The sequence below is a fragment of the Neovison vison genome, chromosome 5 (assembly GCF_020171115.1).
Source record: "Neovison vison isolate M4711 chromosome 5, ASM_NN_V1, whole genome shotgun sequence".
NCBI classification, from domain to species: Eukaryota; Metazoa; Chordata; class Mammalia; order Carnivora; family Mustelidae; genus Neogale; species Neogale vison.
In genome coordinates, this window is record NC_058095.1 from 112,351,401 (window position 1) to 112,373,037 (window position 21,637).

The 21,637-nt window shown below is 36.9% G+C and overlaps 1 protein-coding gene across 7 annotated transcripts in view; it reads left to right on the forward strand.

Annotated features, from left to right (window-relative positions):
• The window catches only part of ENOX1 (ecto-NOX disulfide-thiol exchanger 1), a 568,173-nt gene that overhangs the window by 273,564 nt on the left and 272,972 nt on the right, over nt 1-21,637 (forward strand). For all 7 annotated transcript variants that reach the window (XM_044249790.1, XM_044249789.1, XM_044249788.1 and 4 more), the window contains one exon: nt 12,192-12,338. The gene's annotated coding sequence lies outside the window, so the exon portion shown is untranslated. The remainder of the gene's footprint in view (nt 1-12,191; nt 12,339-21,637) is intronic.

Sequence of the window (21,637 nt, forward strand, 5' to 3'; positions counted from 1 at the left end):
TATTTTCTCACAAATATTCTAACCACAGTTTTTAATATCTTTAACACCTAATAACCTGAAGTAGGCAATTTTGTCATGTGTTCTAAATTGTTTCTGTGATATTGTCTGCCACAGAGTAGGATCTGTAGCAGTTATTTCTATTTCAGACTTAAAAATGTTGTATTTTAATTTCTGAAATCCAAAAGCTTATTTAAATGCTGAGGGATGCACCATGAAACATAGTCTAGTTGGAGGATTTCCAAATAAATATTTCACTTTTACTTTCATCAATAAAATACATATATATGCTTTTAAAAATTGAAAAATACAGTAGGCTCGTAATGAAAAACTATGGTTCTGAATTCCACCTCCAGAGTTACTGCCCAGAGAAAAGCTTGTAATTCTTCTGTTTCTGTGTTTATACGCTTGTTAGTGCCTTTAAAGTTCTAAATAGATTTGTAATATTGGCTAAATCAAGTGTGAGTGAGTGTGTGTGTGTGTGTGTGTGTTTATAACCACCAATTCCTGATTTATGAAATTTAGATATTATCAGTTGTAATACTGTGTGATTTATAAGAAATATATATCAATCATCTGATTGACCAAATATATATTTCTCATGTGTGGTCTTTGTCCGTGGTTCCTGGCTCACAGCTCCCAAAACTCTTGAAATTTCCTGAGTGATAAGAGCAATAGGAGTGTCTTTGGTTATAATATTTGATCTTTTCCCAAGTTTCTGAAATCTGCTTCATATCCATGAAGGTGAAATGGGTGTCTTATTATTCTGAATAAACCCCTTTCTACCACAGCTGGGTTTATGTTCATGTGGTGAAGTTTGGAAGCACCTGGGAATCAACTATAAATAGAAGATTGGAACTTTCATTTTCAACCCCTGATTTCCTGGGAGGAGATGAGGGACTGAAGGTTGAATCTATTGACAATGACTCATGATTTACTCACTCATGCCTATGTGATGAAGCCTCCATAAAATCCCAAAGGACAGGGTTCCAGGAGCTTCCTTATCGGTGAATGCATGGAGATTGGGGAGAGTGGTGCACTCGGAGAACATGGACGTTCTACTCTTTTCCCCATATTTGGTTCTCTCATCTCTTCCATTTGGCTGTTCTGGAATTATATCCTTTTATAATAAACTGATAATCTAGTAAGATGTTTCACCGAATTCTGTGAGAAGTTCTAGCAAACTAATTGAACCCAAGGAGAAGGCCTTGGGAACCTCTGATTTATAGCCAGTTGGTCAGAAGTACAGGTAAAAATCTGGACTTGTGACAGGCATCTGAGGTCCAAGGAGGTGGTCGTGGGACCCTCCAGTGTGTGAGTCTGAAAGAGGTAAAGACCCAACCTTGCAACTATCATCTGAAGTGAGTCAGGGGAAGGCAGGCCTATAGGATGAAGCCATTAACCTGTAGATTCGGATACCATCTCCAAGTAGATGGTATCAGAATTGAGTTCAATTATTAGACACCCTGCTGGTATCTTCAGGTACCTTTGATGATGTGGGGGGAAATCACCCTCCCCCACTTTGGTAATTGAGTCTTAGGACACAAAAGGATCTGTTGAGTTACTACCACATAGATAAGGATCTAGCTTATATGTGCCACTTGCTCCCTATTCTCAATATACTCCCTTTTTTAGTTCTCTTATTATCTATGCACCTTACCTGTCTCTCTGCCTACCTGTGATCTCTCTCTGTCAAATAAATATTAAAAAAAAAATCTTAACAAAAAAAAAGATTTTGTTTATTTGAAAGAAAGAGTGCACAAGCAGAGGGGAGGAGTAGAGGGAGAGCAAGAAGCAGACTCCCCACTGAGCAGGGAGCCTGATGCAGGACTCCATCCCAGGACCCCAGAATTGTGACCTGAACCAAAGGCAGATGCTTAAATGACTGAGCTACCCAGGCATCCCTAAAATAATAAACTTATTTCTGTATTTCCCTCTTAACTTTAGATAGTATCTAATGATTTCTTACATAGTAAGATGAAAATATTGTCCTTTCCATAACTTTTCTTTTTAATATCTTCTTGTTTCTCTCATTTGTACTGTTAATTCTACATTTATATTCTATTTTTAGCCATATTAAGTCTTCAGTGTTATGTCTGTAGATTGATTCTAAAGCTTTAAAATCGATAAAAAATTATTAAGAGAGGCACCTGGGTGGCTCAGTCGTTAAGCGTCTACCTATGGCTCAGGTCATGATCCCAGGGTCCTGGGATCCAGCCCCGTATCAGGCTCCCTGCTCAGTGGGAAGCCTGCTTCTCCCTCTCAAACTCCCCCTGCTTGTATTCCCTCTCTTGCTGTCTCACTCTCTCTGTGTCAAATAAATAAATAAAATCTTTTTTAAAATTACTATGAATATGTGTCACTCAACTGCTAATCCAAGTAGTATATTATGATAACATTGTCTTATGTTATATAGCTTTTTGTTTTCCTACAGTTTCTAATTGCTTTTGTTTTTTGTTGTGTAATCTGCCTGTATGTTATCATTAAGAACCAGTATAAGTTTCTTATGTTTTTTAAGTTGCTTAAGAAATTAAAATGTAAAATATTTTGGTACTTCCTCACCAAAGAATATCTGTAAGTTTATTTATTTATTTATTTCGTAAGAGACTTTTGGAGTGACAATGGCTTTGGATATTGACTTTTATTATTTACTTCTCTAATGGTAACCTGTGTCTTCTTGGATATAGTTGTTATGGCTATTACTGATGATGTTACTAATAAATTACTCTTGTTTAGCCAATTTCTTAAAATTGTTTAAGTGTAGTTATAAATTCAACCTAGACTGTATTTCACAAAAGGGAGCATAAATTCAACTATTAATAATTGAGCACAGACTTCCAGTGAATCCAAATATAAATATGTGGTCTGATTCAATAGATGGTTTTTTTTTTTAATTTAAAAAGAAAAACAACCTTTTCATTTTAAAATAATTTTACTTTACCAAAGAATTAGAAAGATAATACAGGTAGTTTCTGTATAGTCTTCATTCAGACCCCCTAATGGTACCTGTGCCATGGTTACTTAACCTTAGTACATTTATCAAAACCATACTTTATTTTTTTAAGATTAATTTATTTGAGAAAAATAGCATGAGCAGGGGGAGGGCCAGAGGGTGTGGGACCAAGCAAACTCCCCATGGGTGGGGAGCCCAACCCAGGGCTCACTCTTAGGACCCCAAGATCATGACCTGAGCCTAAATCAGGAGTTGGATGCTTAACTGATGCTTTCCCCTTCTATGACTTTAGTCCCTTTGGTCTATGAAGGCTGGAACTTCTTTTGCTCTTAGGAAGATTAAATTACTACAGAAAATGGGGAGAAAACTGTGTGCCCATGTTAGAACACTGCAGGCATACAGACTTCCATACAGAAGTCTGTCTCCCATCTGAAATGCATGCTGAGTGGGCAAGTTGGCTGTGAATTCAGTAATACCCTCTTGATGATGCAAAAAAGGGGGTGGGGAGGAAAAAAGTATTAAGTTTTATAAGCTGTTTGTACTCAAATATATTTTCTCAGTTTCAGATCCTCAGCTATTTTATTAAGTGGAAAATACTGAGCTAAAAGAGTTCAAGAAAAATAATGTTGCATTTCCTTATGTCTCAGGAAACACTTTTTATGGTAATGTCAAATTATCTCTGAACAAACGAACTTTTTTAGACATTGATAAATCTTGTTTTCTTTGCATGATATTTTATACAAGAACATTTCAGGTGTATTCTTAGATGTGACTGATTTTAACAAATCCTATTAGATTTGTATCAACTAGTTGCATGTTTAAAAAAATGGGGGGGCAGGGGAGCCTCTGGGTGACTCAGTCAGTTAGGCATCTGCCTTCAGCTCAGGTCATGATCTTGGGGTCCTGGGATCGAGTCCCAAGTTTGGCTCCTACTCAGTGGAAAGTCTCCTTGTCCCTCTGCCTCTTCCCCTTCCACCTACTCATGCTTTCTCTCTCTCAAATAAAAAAATTAAAAAAAAAAAAAAAGCTTTCCTATACTCCATACTTTATTTGGACTTCACTGGTTTTTCATTTCTGTCTTTTTTCTGTTCCAGGATCCCATCTAAGATACCACAGGCATCATGTCCCCATAGTTTTCTCCAATCTATGACAATTCCATAGTTTTTCCCTGTCTTTCATGACCCTGAAAGTTTTGAAGAGTATTGGTCAGATATCTTATAGAATTTTCCTCACTTTTTATTACCTGATGTTTTGCCATGATTAAACAAGAGTTTTGGGATTCTAGGGAACCACAGAGGTGAAGTACCCTTCTTGTTATATCAAAGGCACATGATATCAACAAGACTTTTACTGATGATATGAATCTTGATCACCTGAATGAGGTAATGTCTGCCCATTTCCTTCACAGTTACTATTTTCTTTTTCAGTATTATATTCATTTAGAACAAGTTACTAAATATAGCATACAGTCAAGTGGAAAGAAATTAAGTTGCATCTCCTGGGTAGAAGAGTATCAAAATATTTTGGACATATGTTAAAACTACTAAGGTAATTTTTAATATTTTAGAGGGGCTACTTTAGAGGCTATTTAACTATCATGCTCTTCTTTAAGTTTTTGCCCACTAATTTTAGTATTCATCATTAAATATTTTCTGTAGCATTTACTACTGGTTGTTCTAATTATTTTGTTTCCCTCATTCCTTTTACATTTTTTATTTGAAATTCTGTAAGAAGACTTCTCTCTTTTCTCATATTTATTTGTTTATTCAATCATTTTTATGTCATTATGGACTCATAGCTATTTATTTTAGTTTTGGGTTACATAGTCTAAAGTTATCATTATTTATTTTGTTTCTCCTATTGGCCATTGGGAACTCTTTCAGGTTGACTCCTTTGCCTTTCAACATGCTGAATAATGATTTTTATTAGTATCATTATTTTTAACACTTCCATGCTTCCTGGCATTATAAGATGCTCCAAACTTATCCACAATAGATGTTTAGGGTAAACCACAGAGTAGACAAATCAATAATCTCATAACATTTATTTAATGTTAAAAAATTGTGTTTGATGGTATGGAGAACAGTGAAGTTGAAGAAATTTCTGCCTTCAAGGATTCTATTTTCAGAGATAAAATAAACTATTGAAAGATAACCAAAAAATAGAGCAGCACAATATTAAATCAGTAAGGGCTACAGAAGCTTACAGAAAAGGAAAAATAACATTTAGCTAAATACATCAAGAAGAAAGCCAGGAGAGATGCATATAGTTTAGTCAAGTGAAAGAGATAGGAAAAGAAGCAAGTTCAGGAATTGTTATTATATGATGTAAGAAGCAGTAAGAGACAAAGTCATCTTAGATGAAATAGATAAATTTCTTGTTTAGTAAGATAAAATCTACTAACTTTGATATAAGAAGAAATAGAAAGCGGACACAGCTCTATATTTGTTAAGTAAGTTGAATTTATAATTAAAAACCTTCCCACAAAGAAAAATTCAGATCCAGCTGGTTTCACCAGTGCATTCCTTCAAGTTTTTAAAGAAATAATACAAATCTGAATTAGAGACAACACTTCCCAAATCATTTTCTGAGACCTTCATAACTTGAATACTAAGTCCTGAGAAGCAACACTCTAAAAGAAAGTTGCACATTGATGCCCCTAATGACTATAGACACAAAAATATTTGACCCACAATTAGGAATAGAATGCAGTAATATATTTAAAAAATGATATGTCTTGACCAAATTGAATTTATTCCAATTATGCAAGTATGCATTAACATTAAAAAATCAGTCCACATACAGGATAAAAATCACATGATTATGTCAATAGATTCAGAAACAGCATTTGACAGAATTTAGCACCAAGTCATAATAAAAACTCTCAGCAAAACTACAAATAAAAGGAATCATCCTTAACCTGATAAAGAAAGTCTTTGAAAAATCTGCAACTAACATTGTTGAAACAGAGAATGCTTTCCTCCTAAATCAGGAAGAATGCATGGGTGTCTATTCTCACTAATTCTGTTTAACACTCTACTGGAGATCCTACCCAATGCAATAGAGTTAACCAGTTAAAGAAATTTTTAAAGCTTACAGATTGGAAAGGAAGAAGTAATTAAATTGTCTCTATTTGCAAAGGGCATGATTGTGTATCTAGAAAATCCTAAGGGACCTAAAAAGACCTATTTGACTTGTGAAAATGTATTGAATTTAGCATGGTTTCAGGATACGAGGTCAATGCAAAATATCAGTTCTATTTCTATACACTAAGAAAAAATTGGGAAGTGGAATTTAAAGCAAAGCCAATTACATTAGTATCAAAATCATAAAGTAGTAATATATTTAAATAAATAAGTACATGACCTATACACTGAAAATTGTAAAACATTTCTGATAAAAATTAAAGAAGATGTAAATAAGTGGGGAGAGATATACTATGTTCTAGAATGGAAGACTCAGCATTGTTAAAATGTTGTTTTTTCCCCAAAATAATGGACAGATGTAACGTAGTCCCAAAAGGTTTTATTGTTGTTCTACCAAAAAGGCTTATTGGTAAAAATTGACAAGTTAAAATTTGTATGGAAGTACAAGGACTTAAAAGAACTAAAACATTTTTTCTTCTTTTTTTTTTTCTACTGAGTCAAACTTTTTTTTAAAAAAAGAATGTCAGTATTGGGGGACTCTTACTCGCTGATTATAAGACTTACATAAAATCATCAATAGTTAAGAAAATACAGTATTAGATAAGGATAGAAAAGTCGATCAGTGGAGCAGAATCAGCTATCAGGAAAGAAGCAATTATGTAGTTAGTTGATTTTCAACAAAAGCACCAAAACAATTTCGTGCGATAAAGGAAAGGCTTATCAACAAATGGTATTGGAGCAATTTATTAACTGTATTGAAACAAAATGAAACTTAATGCTTACCTCACAGAGAAATTAATTCAGGATATATCATAGATTTTTTACATGAAAACAAAAACTGTAAAGCTTCTAGAAAAAAAAATGTAGGAGTATTTTTTTAAAAAGATGACAAAAAAAAAAAAAAAAGATGACAGCAGTACCTCAAGGTACCAAAAGCACTAACACTCTTGGAAAAAACCTGATAAAGGGGACTTTGCCAAAATAAAAAACTCCTGCTCGTGAGCAGACATTGTTAATAGAGAAGCCACAGACTGGAAAAATAATTTGTAATACATATATATGACAAAGGAATTGAATTCAGAATATATAAAGAAACTTTTACAACATAATTTAAAAAGACAAAGAACATCCTTCCCCTAAAGGGCAAATGACTTGAACAAAACCTTCACAGAAGAAAATACAAAATACAAAACACGTTTGAAGTTGTAATAAGGACATTATTAGTCATAAGGGAAATGGAAATATAAGTACTACTTCATGCCCACTAGAATAACTAAAAATAAAAGCACTGATGACACCAAATGTACGTGGGGAAGCAGAGACTCCTACAGTGCTGGTGAGGGGTAAAACTGTACAGTCATGTTTGGAAAACTAGTGATTCCTTTGAAACCCAAAATGTACCTGCCCTATGCCCGAGCAACCTCATGCCCAGTTATTTACATGAGAAAATGAGAGGATATAGCCATCAAAAAACAAACAAACAAACAAACAAAAAACCTTGAATAAGAAGTTCTTAATAGCTTTGTGTATAATGGCCCAGACTGGATCAGCCTGAAATGTCCGTCAATACGAGCATGGTGTTTTCATGCAATGGAATACTACACATTTACGCAATGGAGTAATTCTCATGGATTAACTAATAGATTTAAAAACAAGAATAAATCATCATTATTATGTTGAGTGAAGGAAGCCAGACAAAAAAGAATGTATACCATATGATTCTATATATATGTAGTTCACATATAGACAGAACTATCTATAGTGATGCAAATCAGAACTCCCCTTTTGGGAGGACTTGCCTGGAAAAGAACTTTCTAGGGTGATGGAAATGCTCTTTATCTTAACTGGTATGTAGGTTACTTGAGAGTGTATCTTTGACAAAGCTCACCAAACTGTATACTGAAGATCTGTGCCATTTACCATATGTAAATTATATATCCCAGCTGGAAAAAAATAAAGACCTCGTCTTTGAAATTCGGAACTGGTCTTTGGGGAAGGATTTATCAAAGCTTGGGTTTGCAGTGTTCATAAGCATAGGAAGGAATGTCACATTTCTCAAACGCCGCACCTCCAAGGAGAGTTCATTATTGCTTTCCACTCCCCAGGCATGCAGACACATGCCAGATCCTTTCTTGAATTCTACATTGTGTCAGTGTTCTTACAGGCCAAGGCTCAAACTATTCTTAATTTTTTTTTACCACTTCTCTTATCTTATTATGAATTCTACCAAATTGATGGAATTTCTTCTGTTCCCTTTTTCTCCTGTCTAGTCCTTCCTCAGTATTTTCACTGCTTTCTCTCAAATTCACTCTCTTTGCAGCAGTCCTGCCCTTCCACCCCCGCATTTTGACCACTGATGCCGCATTCATTTTTAGGAACACACACTACATCAATCCACATCAAAACCCTGCCAGAAGCTCTGAGCCATACTACAGAATTTCAAGTTTGCAATTCTGGAGTTCACACTCTGGTCTTCTTCTCCAACTCTGTAAAATCACCATTCTAGTCACCAAATAGGTCATGATTTGAGGAACTTAGAACTCATCCTTGAGACAATAGGACACCATTGTAGGTTCTTCTGTAGTGAATATACATAGTTAGGGTTGCATTTTATTTCATTTATGTAGTCATTCATTCATTTTTCTTCCAAATATTTTTCACTACCCTAGACCAGTCAGAGAGGATGACTGATCTCTGAACTGTTTTCGGGATGAGCTACAAGAAAGAAAAACAGCTAGAAGCTTAGGGAAGTACATAAAGTATAACGTTATGAGTTGGATGAATGGGAAGAAGCATTGGTAGGATTTCCCAACTCAGTGGAAGGGACGGAGAAGGGTGAGAAGGGAACGATACTACCAGAAGCTTTGTGGGCTCATTCCTTCTCTTAATGCAGACCTCTCTGGGACATAAAGCAGGTGGGGGATGTGGGAGAATTCAAGCCACTGTGCTTCTAGCTCTTCTGTTTAGTGCAATGTTGTATGTGTCTGGCAAAGGACAAAGTAGCATGGCTCAGTAAGCCCTTGAAAAGAGACTACAGAGGGACTGCATTTTAAATCTATAAATGATGGGATTCCTGCTAAGCTTCTTTTGAGTTAAAAAGTCCAGAGTAGGGGGGAATAAGAATATTCATTAATGGAAGAAGACAACATTTCTAAATGAATGATGCAAAATCAAATAAAGTCTTTGTTTTCATTGCTTCTCAAGAATCAAAGTCACAATCATTCTGTGGCTCTGTGCTTATAACAATATAGTACATCTTTTCATTATACTTCCCAGAATAAAAGGGTGTATAGTTTCTCTGCACAATGACAGACATGTTTTCTTGAACAATACTCTGTAAAGGTCACATTGGAGATTTGAGTCACAAGCCCTGTGATTTAAATTTGAAGCTAAGTTTAAAAGTGGTATGTCTAGAGCTTGCCAAGTTCCATTAAAAGCCATGGTGTCATTTTGGATTACAGTTGAGTAAAACAGGATTCGGCAAGATACTGTATCTTTCTTAGTAGCAATACATAGATTTTCTTCTTTGTATCATTCCCTGGCTGTTGTTATGGTAGATATCTACTTTCACACCATATCCTGGGAAATAATGTCTAATTTCATGGACCTATTTTTTTTTCCTAAAGTAGCTCATTTTCCAGCTTAAAGAGGATTTTTGTAAAAGCCTAGTCATTTGTGCATGTTTAGTTATGGTGGATCTTGAATGCTACCTTTCCACTGCTGCCTTCTTGATTGCCTTCAGCCCCTACAGAGAGGATTCCAACTCACTGAAGCTTTGGAGCACTTTTTGCCTTGCTGGCATCATCATGGTCTGCTACACAGCAGGAATATTACTTCTCCCTAATATTTGCTGGGTTCTTACTATGTGCCACTCATTGTGCCAAACGCTTTCTCTAGGTGATCTGACTTCATGATCACAAAAATCTGCATGGGAGATATATCATTTCTGCATTTGGTAGATGAGAGAGCTAAGGGTAAAGAGTTAAATACCTTGCCCCAGGTCAGATGGCTGGTAAGTGATGAAACAGGAACACCCTTAGGCCGTCTGGTCCAGACCCCATTCTTCCTTGCTTACTTTTTTTTTTTTTTTTAAAGATTTTACTTATTTATTTGGTAGAGAGAGAGAGAGATCACAAGTAGGCAGAGAGGGGGGCGGAAGCAGGCTCCCTGCTGAGCAGAGAGCACGATGCGGGGCTTGATCCCAAGACCCTGGGATCAGGACCTGAGTCGAAGGGAGAGGCTTAACCCACTGAGCCACCCAGGTGCCCCCAGACCACATTATTTCAAAGTTATTAAGACTACCTTCTTAAAATTTTTGACATCCTACTCACATTCCCCTGCAAGAAAGTTAACAGGTATGAGAGGAGGACTACCTTGCTTATTTCCATATTCCTGGAGTTCGCTGACTTACTGATTGACTCATAAAGAAATGAGCAGTCAGCAGTGGCCGAGTGAATATTTGAAAACTGCCATTTGGATTTATGTACAGGCATATCTCCTAAAACTTTGCTTTTGAGGAATATGAAGAAAACAGAATGCTAGTATACGAAATGTTTAAGAAGAGTTTCTGTTTATTTTTATCCCTGTCATTTAGGTTAGATCCTATGGTCCAAACACTTCCTTTTCCCAGTTCTTTGTCAAGCTCTTCCTCTTTCTCTTAAGCAAAGATAAACTAGCTCTGTTTGGCTCTGTTCTTTTTTCTTTTTCCCCTATGTAATAATCCCAGACTCCAGTCCTACAGAACTCTGAAAGTACTATCAATCGTTTCCCCCGTCCTTTATTCATGACTTAAGCTTTTGTTGCCAAAAATAAAATAAGTTTTTTTTTACAGTTATGTGTGACCTTCTTGCTCCACCATTCTCCAGCCTTTTTGAGGAGCTTCCCAAATGTGGTGTGGATATGAACTAAAAGTCCCAATACTCAGAAGTCAGTGGCATTAAAAGCTGGAACTTCAAGGGAGGTTTTGACGTGGTTAATTGGTGGGCAGTGACCCTGAAACATGCTGTGAGAGGGGGTGCTGGGACCTCCGGTGGAGGGTAAGCTGAGAGCTGCTCTGTGTTGGCACTGGAGCAACTGGAGACACGTCGCTGTTTAACTAAGAAGGAGAATGGAAATCTAGATGGTGCCCCACTGAGCCTTGCCCGCCCGGTCACCTTCAGAAGGATGTGGCCACGAGGAGATACAGTAATAGCACTCAGAGATGCCACGGAAGCTGCAGCTTCCAGCCCCACCTGTAGCAGGCACACCATCCCCTTTTGCTGTCCCGGGGAAGGAACAGGGGGTGAGGCAGAGACCCCAGAGGAAGAGGACAGCATCTCCCAGATGGTGCACAGCACACAAATGGACATGGCGGTCTTAACAAGGGGGCTGCGGAGTTGCCAGTGGCTTTCCTCTCCTTACCTAAAGAACAAAATGGGAGACAAGCTGCCCTGTTTAGAATGGAGAGTCTGTATTTCTGTGACTAAATTAAGACAGGATTATACATAAAACTAAAGCAAATTAGGAAAGAAAATGTCTGACTTTGATGATATTTGAATTAATTTAATAAATTGCAGCCTTTGTCTATTGTCTTGCCAATTCTGCTTGTGAAATGTTTTCTCTACACCACATGGGCCACAGAGTGAAAGAGGGAAAAAGCCAGCCCTGAAGCCTTGGGGCTTAGACAGACCCAGGTTCTAAGCCTGACCTCAGGAGTCTGTACTTCAGTTTTCTCATCTGTGAAATGGAGCCAGTACTCTCTGCTGGCGGGCCCGTGATTCAGATGAAGAGCCCAGGTATAAGCAGCCCCTCACCGAGCCCCTCGCTGTGCTGGTGGGCACTCCCTAAATACCAGAGTTGCTCCCTCTGTGTCCATCCCCCAGGCACAGTTCTTCAATATACCTCATCTTTAAAGGTTTTTAGATACAGGACTGAGAGAGTACCGTCTGACCCTGCCATTTGTGACTCAGATTGGGGGGGGGGCATGTATAAGATAACAGAAATGAATCATTATATTAATAATAGCAGTAGGTTTTAATACAGACCATGATGGCTGAGACTGGCAGTAACTGGATTACTTGGATACTTCCTAATAACGTGCTTTTCTTTCCTTCCAGAAGCATCTGGCATGTCAGAGCCACACTGTTATCTTCCATGGGACTCCCTCTGTGAACAGCTTCCATTTAAAAGACTTTTGTGAATATATTGTTTCAACCAGGTCCCCAGAGAACATATTTGTCTTCTGATCTGCTGGAGATCTTAAGGTTTGTGTTCATATTTTTTATTTTTCTTAGAGAAGATATTATTAATTTTGACAGATATTTTTAAAATGGATCATAATCTTGCTCTACTGTAATAAGAACTCTGAAATAGATTATGCACAGATTATAATCCTTTGATTTCCTTGGGAGATAGATACAAATGAAAAGAAATTTGATATTCTACTTCTCATACTTATTATCATATGCTCTGTAGGATGTTATAAGGATATTAGAAATAAAATATCCCCCACATTGGCTTAAAAAAAACTGTCTTTTCATTCATAAATTCTGAGTAGATTCAATAAATTTATATTGAGTATCTAATTGATATCTAATTGAGTATCTAAGTAATATCAATTAGAAAACTTGTAGATAAATTGTATCTTGAAGCATTAAAAAATCAAAACTGCATTGGTCAGTATCAACTATGACGATGATGATGATGATGATGATGATGATGATGACGACAACAGCTTTTCAATTAGAAAGACTCAATGGCCTGAATGTTTTCAATTAGGTCTACCAAGGGGAACTCACCCTGTGATTTATAATGATAGAACAGGGTTGTTGTTATTGCTTTTTAATATGTATATATTAACAGCTTAAAAATTTGCTAACAATAATGTTGCTTATTCAATAAAAAAAGCTTGCTAGCAAAGCAAACATCTTATTTTGGAAGTACATGTTTTGCTGTTGAGATCGTACCAAGGAAAACACTTTTATTTTAAAGTACTTTCCAACAAAGACCTACCTAAAGGTTGAATTCAACCCATGCATCTTTCATAGGTGGAAAATAAGGGGAGAGGGTAAAGCTTGGTCCCACTGAGTGGACAAAAACTCAATGAAGAACAAGGAAGAAGCAACATCATACTTTCCCTAGAATGACATGTCTTTTCCAAAGGTGTTTATTTCATTTGGTTGGACTTTCATTCTGTCCACAGTGACCAATGTTTTTTCCTCTAATGGCCCTTTTCTGTGGGTTTTCTTCTTATTTCTTTTATTTCTGCTGAGAAATCAAAGTAGATTTCACTGCAGTGCTGGGCCAGATTCCAGTTTTCCCACTGCACCCTTCCTCACTGGGAGGCCTGATTGGCTCACTTTGAAGGGTGAGGCACACAGGACGTACTGGGAGAGAGGGAGGGCAGATGGGAAGTTGTGCCTCCACCTTTTGGTAGTAAATTGTAGGGTGTAGAAACCTAATAAGCGTATCCATAGAAACAGAAGTGCTAGAAAGGACTTTAGAAGTTACCTAAACATTCTTTACTCATCTGTAAGAAAGATCCCACTTGAACTGTCTGAAACAAATGAGAATCTATTTGTCTTCCAACCTTCATACCTAGGTTTCCCCTTTCCTTTTGAAACCTAATAGAGTCTCCATTCTTAGAAACCCTGTTGTCAAGAAAGCCAAAGCAATCCCTGACCACCCAGCATGACAACGCATCCTTCTCCCAGGGAGAGAGAGAATTTATTCATCAGAGCCCTCCTGTCTCATCAAAGACTCGGTTCTCAAATCATCCTTTTCCTCGTCAGGAGAAAGGAACCCATTTTGTGAACTTTTTCTATGAAGTTGTATAATCCAAAAATTTACTTATCCTCACAGTTTTTTTCTGAGACTCTGAAGATCTCTATGATCCATTTAGGATTAGGAATCCAGACTGATTGAGGGAGCATTAAACATCATCTATTAGTGTTTCTCAGTGGGGCCAGTATTGACATTTCAGTGGGGGCAGTTCTTTATGATGCAAGATTGTCCCGTGAGTTTTAGAATGGCCAATGGCCCTGGTTTCCATTAGAGTAGTTAGCTCCCTCAGCCTCCAGTCATTGCAGTAGATAACCAGTTTCTGACCTTCTTCCCATCTGGCTGCAGAGGACCAGGACTGCCCAGACCACAAACTCCTCACTTAGGATTGAAGATGCTGACTGACACTGGCAGAGTTGAGCAAAGGGTGGGGCTGGACCTAAACCCCAGTTTTTAACACTGGGTACCATTCTCTGCCCACTCCATCATACTTCTATTCTGGGCTTACATTTATTTCTCAGCTCTCCAGAAACAGTGACATGCATGTATAAACTAGAATTTCTGGTTTAGTGTTTAAACGACATCAGTGTTGTTTGATGTGGGAACATGGCTATGGGAAAGATAGTACCAGAACTCAGTGCAGGAGAATAGCAAAGAGACGACAGCTCTGAGGATTTAAAGAAAAGACAGGACCTAGACCCCAGAGGAAATAGTGAGGTTGATGTTGCAGAGGTGTTAGTTCAGTCACCGAGAGAGAAAAAAGTAGAAAAGCTGACATCTGAGTGGAGACTTGAGAAAGGTTAAGTAATTAACAAAGGAATACTTCTTCCCTTGCTTTTCACTGCGTACCCTAGTTTCAACTTCCTACTCCATGTCACGGGCTCCCCCAGAAGTTCCAGGATCAGTTTCTGGGGAGGTTAAAGGGCTCTTACGGAAGCTGAAACTCTCCCTCCCTGCAGTCCAGTATCCCTTGCCTCACCTACCCTCTGTCAGCATTTCTCCTTTCTCCCTCACTTGCTTATTGATGACTCCTACTCCATGCTTCAAGCAGAGAATGGGGAAATGACTTGATGCCTTTTATCTTTCTGGATCCTTCCAAGGTCCCAAGGAAACTTGTAAATTGAAAGAATGTAGAAACAATTGAGCTTCGGGAAATTTCTCCCCCAAACGGTCTGTTAAGGCTCTGATTTCTTGGGGCTACTGGGTAGCTCTGTCGGTTAAGCGTCAGACTCCTGATTTCAGCTCAGGTCAAGATCTCGGGATCGGGAAATCAAGCCCCTCTTTGGCCACTGCACTTAGCAGGGAGTCTGCTTGAGATTCTCTCTCTCCCCCTCCTTCTGCCCCCCCCTTTACTCTCACGTGCATATGTGCTCTCTCTAAAATAGGAAATCTTTTTCAAAAAAGCTCATCCTAGAAATATATTGTAATATGTAATATGTAAACCTCTCTCCCTCTCTCTCTGAAATGTTTTTTAAAATGGCTCTGCTTTCCTGAGACATTTACCATAATATAGGTACCTTTTCATAGAAAAATAAAATCTCATTCACTATGAATTTTTTTTAAATTGACGTAAGAAATCATATAATTCCCTAGTACAGAAGTTACTTATGAACAAAATGAGATGTGTTCATGACTTACAGATACAATTCTAAGTAGGAGTATCTGAGTTGTTGTAATAGATTATACTTAATATCTGCCTTACCTTCTTACAAAATACACATGTTAAGTACAGAGTTTATGAAAATAGACTGGACTAGATGACTCTGTTTTCTAGTAAACTGAGGAATCCAGCATGAGAAGATTTATCATATCCAAAAATGCAGACATGTCTGAAGAGTGAAATAATAGCATCAAAGGCTTCCCTTATCTTATGTTATTTAATTATTGAAAGCTTTATGACTGAGTTCCTCAGCCAGCTTCTTTAAACATGGTGATTTTCCTGTTCTGTCTTCTGTTGTGCACAAGACACCAAGTTAAATTTGACTTCTCAGAGTTTCTCATTTCCTGAAATGCACTACTAGCTGTATAAACATGGAAGAATAAATATTAGCTTTATGAGACCATGTTCCTCTGCTAGCTGAAAAATAGCATATAATAAAAAATACAAGGATGTAATATTGAAAATTATAGGTCAATATGCCCTCTTATTGTGGGTATATATCTAATCCTCATGCATGGAGACTACTTTTTCAGAAAAATATGTACTGAGTAATACCACTTGTGTCTGTGATATATTTTCACCCCTCATATTTAGCAATATATCTCATGACTCTCACCTCACTAGTGAAACATTTCAGGCTTATTTGCCATTATGATGTAAAAAAAACAAAAACAAAAACAAAAAACTCTCTGGCTCTTTGCTATTAATTCTAAGAATTGCAAATGATCCAAAGTTAATAAAATGTTTTTAAGTTTCCTTCCTGCTAGAGTACCTCAGACCCAGTGATCTCCTTGGAATTACATTAGGAAAATGCTTAATGGTAATTTTGAAAGAACAGGCAGAATTCATGAGGGGTTTTTAAAAAAAAAAAAAGTTGAGTATGGTCTTGAAAACTAATCAATACTTTAAATGTTTAAATTGCTATTCTCAAATCCAGACTCTAATTATACATTTTTAGCAGCAGTGAAAATGTGGTATCCATCCCTTAAACCTCACATTCACACCCCATAAGGAAGAAAAGAGTGACTTACATGGATAGTATATGATTGAAACACTCTTTTAAACCTAGAGGATTCAATATAATTATGTTCAGATAATTCACTTCCATCTGGAAATTACCATTCATTTTCCAAAAGTGCCACTGACTTATCATATCAAGGACAGTCTTTTCTTCTACATTAACTCTCCATTGTTCCTCTTGCTAAAGATGGAAAATAATCAGCCTTGTATATTCCAGGCTCAAAAGTAAGAAAATTGGACTTACAAGAATAGTTTGTTCTAATTGCCTAAATTTTTACCGCATCTTTCTTTTAAACCACAAAATTTTTTAAAATACATTTTTTATTATGAAGTAGTTTAAACCTATGGAAAAATTTAAAAGCCTATATATCCATCCCCATATTTTAATATATTTACATTATTATATTTGCTTTGGATTTCTTTTTTTTTTTTAAGCTAAAAAAAAAAATCACCATCCTTCCTATTCATCCATTGCCCAGAGGTAATATTAACACTAATAAAATTGTTGTCTATTGTTCCATTTATATTGTGTTATATCATATTATATATACTGGTTATGGAGGTATAGATGTTGACATATAGATATATATCCATAACTAATATAAGTCTGTCCATGTATATATTGGAATATTATTTTTAAATGGGGAAGATCATACTGAATTTGTACCTTTGCAACTTGTTTTAACTCAACACTTTTTTTTTCTCAACACTTTTTAAAACTATGTGACATCTGGCTCATTCTTAGTAGTTAATTATTGTTTAGTCTCCCAAATAAAGCCTATCTACTGTCTCATAACAGAGCATTTACCAGGCTTCTTCTTCTTTTTTTTTAATCTTTTATTGTTCACAGAGGACATAGGGTTTCGTACGTGGTATGGCTGTATCCCGCCTGCCACTGGAATAGGCCCTTGGGAAATACTTGTTTTTTAAATTCTGTAAATAAACCTTTTCTTCCTTCTTGTCAGCAAACTCTTCTACTTCTTGCTCTGTTGTTACTGGTAGATGTGCCTTCCTCTTTCCCTCCTGATTTTTCCAACGGGCATTTTCTAATGTGGCTTCACTCATTCCATCTCACTCAAGGATAAGTGTGTCCAGACTGTGAGAAAAGACAGAAGAAATAGACCAAAGACAGAGAGAGAATGCAAGAAGGAAGAAGGGATTCCTTTCCAGCCCTCAGATTCTGACCTTCAGTTGGCATCCACAAGAGAGAGTTTTTCAAGTAAATTTGCATGGGGTTTTATCCTCCACCATCCCAGGGGGCCCCTAGTCCTAGAAGCCATTTCTTTTCCATTGGAGCAAGCAAACATTTCATCTCTTAGTTTCATAACAACATTAGAAAAATGCATATAAAAAAAAAAAAAGAAAAATGCATATGAATTTTTTTTTCTTTTTAAAGATTTTATTTATTTGACAGAGAGAGATCGTGAGTAGGCAGAGAGACAGGCAGAGAGAGGGGGAAGCAGGCTCCCTGCTGAGCAGAGAGCCCAATTTGGGACTCGCCAGGACTCTGGGATCATGACCTGAGCTGAAGGCAGAGGCTTAACCCACTGAACCACCCAGACTCCCCACATATGAATTTTTTTAAAAGGTAGATATAATGTTAAAAATTTCCAGATTGGTTAAATTTTTGTTTAGTGTATGGTGCTTTCAAAAAAGGGGTACTATCAAAAATCCTCAAAAGAATACATATTTGTACTTTTTTAGTAGATTTTGGGGCTGTCTTGTGAGTGTTTTGCCTAGCGTGTGCCAAATAAATCTTTGTCGAATGGTTGAATGAATAAACAGGGTAATAAATTGTTGTAGAGGTTACAGTAATAAATATTTGTAGAGGTTATGTGGTCATTTGACTTGGAGGTATTTTAGCCTTCCTAGTAATCATCTTTCATCTACCAGAACACTTAGCTTCAACATTTCGACCTCCTGTGATTGAAAACTGAGGTATAAGCACAAATGAAAGATCAGAGTTAACTGAGAGCATTAATTTTTGAGAGTTATTAGATTTAAGTCTCAGTTTCGGGGTTCCCAGATCTTTCTGGCCTGCCAAACTAGTGTCTACTTCCTAAAAATTGTAACATCTCTGTGTATTAGAGTTTGGGGCACTCTCATATTCGGTTTTGTTTTGTTATTCTAAGGGATTAAAGCTTTTTTTTTTTTGGTAAATCATATTTCTGTATATGACAGTGGGCTGACCCATTTGACACCACTAAAAAAATGCAACTTGGAGAAATTCAAGAGTAAAGCAATTATTTCTAGAATTGCGGAACCTTTCCTGGGTTCAATTCTCACTCTTTTTAATTATTTAGTCCCTTCAAGATGCTGGAAATTATTATACTGTAAATTTTCTTACCACTTGCCAAATGTAATTTTCTATATAAAAAGATTAATAAGAATTGAGATTTCCTTTGTTCTCCCTTGCAAGCAATGCTGTGGTCTTTTCTGAAAGTCAAATCCATAGGGTTTCCCCCCACCCTTAACCTTTATTTTTCTCTGTATTTGATGGAGTTCTACTAAGTTGAAATTTGGGCCACGTTTAGTTTTCAGCTGACTTTTGTACCTGAGTGTACATTTTCAGAAAATAGAGCTTCTGTCAGAAATGCCTACACACATTACCTATAGCTGCTCTGCTGGGCCTCCCCATAATACTCGGGCTTTGCTGTATGTCTGGAATGAGCAGGGAAATGCTTTCAATCTTCAACCTGTTTTTAAGATTGTTCTGGTAGTACAAATATTCCCAGTGTGAGATCATTAGGGCTATCTTCTAACATTAAATTATGAGTTTGTATCAGTACCCATGATAGTGATAGATCTGCAGATGACCCCCATTCTCATTTGGCATATTTGTTAATAAGTGTGGTGGAATTCCAGCAAATCGTACACCCTTCATTTTGGCAGATCTTGCTTTAGAAAATGAGATATCTGCTCTATCCATCTATCTGCCTCCACCATGTTGCACTGGGACTCAGCTCCAGTTGTCACCAAATTGGTAGCCTTCTTCCCTTCCTCTTTGGCCTGATCTTCCCAGGAGCTGGAGTGGGACAGCAGGGTTCTAATCCCAGCCCCATGGAGCCTCAGAAGAAAATGAGGAAATATACCCAGTAGTAATAGGCCTGCTGTCATCCCTTTATATTTCTTTTCCTTTTATTTTACATCAGAGTCCATAGAATTTTTTTTTTTTTTAAAGAAAAGAAATAACCAGGCCACCCCTGTGGGAGAAAGACAGTTGGTTGTAATGTTGGATTATAAGTTTTCCAAATGTTATTTGAGAACGTATGTTAACATTTGAAATGGAATGGAAAAGAGTAAAAAAAATCAGTCTGGTTTTTTATTCAAATTTGATCAGCAAGTTCATTTTGAGGAAATTGAAGCCTAAATTTGGATTCTTCAAAATAGAAACAACTATGCAAAATGTAAAGATAAGTGATGCATTATTCCTGAATGTGTTGAAGACAAAATTAGCTTAACAAGTCTAGGCAGAAAACAGAACTAATAAGTGTTAGGAACCTAGCAAATTCGTAAATTTCAAGTGTGCTCTTACTACTTGAGATAAAGATATAAATAATTAAGGAAGGACAAAGAATTTTGAGGATGATTGTAAGAGAGACAAAATTAACATGAGGAAACCTGCCTAGCCTGGGTGAATCAGAGACAGCACACTTGTTGGAATTATGTGATGTTTAATCTCAGTATAGTTATAACCTCTCAAGTAGATACAGTAGTAAATACAGTAGTAAAAAGCTCAAGAACAACATAAACCCTCTCTATCCTGCTTCATGAATCACTAACTTCTTCCTAATAATTTTATTCTAAGATGATCCACACTGAGAGGAATTACAGAAGTTTGGCCTTTTACCATTCTTAACAATGTGTATTAATTTTTTTTAAGATTTTATTTATTTGAGAGAGAGCACAAGTGGGGGCTGGCAGAGGTAGAGGGAGAAGCAGGCTCCCTGCTGACTGGGGAGCCCGCTGGGGGGTTCCATCCAAGCCCCCAAGCAGATGCTGACCTGACCCAAAGGCAGATGCTTAACCAAGTGAGCCACCCAGGTGCCCAGCAATGTGTATTAATCTAGAAAACAGTAGATTAGCCTAAAGTCAGTGGTAAATTTTGAGTATGATCTCTTTAATATACTTGTCTAACAAATTTTTACTGTTTAAATTAAAAGGCTGTTTTAAAATTACAGGTGTATCAGTGATGGAAACCAGAAAGATGATTTCCAAGTGACTGTTTTCATTTAAATGTAACATTTTATTTCCCCTCAGCAGTAAGGTTTCACTCGAGGGGAAGGATAATAAGACATTAAAGCACAGGACACTTGACTCCCAGCTTGCATCTCCACTCAAGAAAGAGGTCATATAGTATGGACATCCCAGCACCCCAGCCCAAGAGAGAAGTGGGAGGAAAAGATAAGAGCTGGGAGAGGTGACTGCCAACCAGCTTCCTCTTCCCTCTTATCCCAGAATCTGGCATGCTGCCAATGTCTCTTTAATTTTATCTTTAGCTTCTATTGATAGTGTTGGGTTTGTGTGGTGTGTGTGCCCGCAAACTGGAGGTAGGAAAGGGAGTTCCTTTTTAAATAGACCCAAGGGAATGACATATTTTTATGAGAAAGGCATTTTTCTAAATTCTTCCCTGAAAATATGGACAAGATTTGAATAAATACTATAGGTGAAAGTTTTCCAGATTAAAAAGTCGGAGACCATTTCCATTCATTTGAAATGTTTCACACACACAAAGGAGTGCTATTTACTGAACAATGCCATCACTGTTAGAAATTCCATCTTCAATTTTAGCAGAGAAAGTATAATCCCCAAATAAAGATGAGTTGAGGGAATGGAATGTACTTTTCCTTTCATTTAAAAGAATTTCTTTTGTTGTTTTAAAATCCTGGGCAAAAATCCATTAATCACAGTTTCTTGGAATTATCAAAAGTATATATATTTGACAACCCCCAAAACAGCAGCAATAATAAGATGAAACAATTTTTAACATTCTAGAGGTCAGTTATCTTATTAGAAACATTGCTACATTTCAATTTAGTAAAAGATATAACATGAAGACATTGCACTTCCACTTACAATAACCATTTATAAAAATGATGTTTA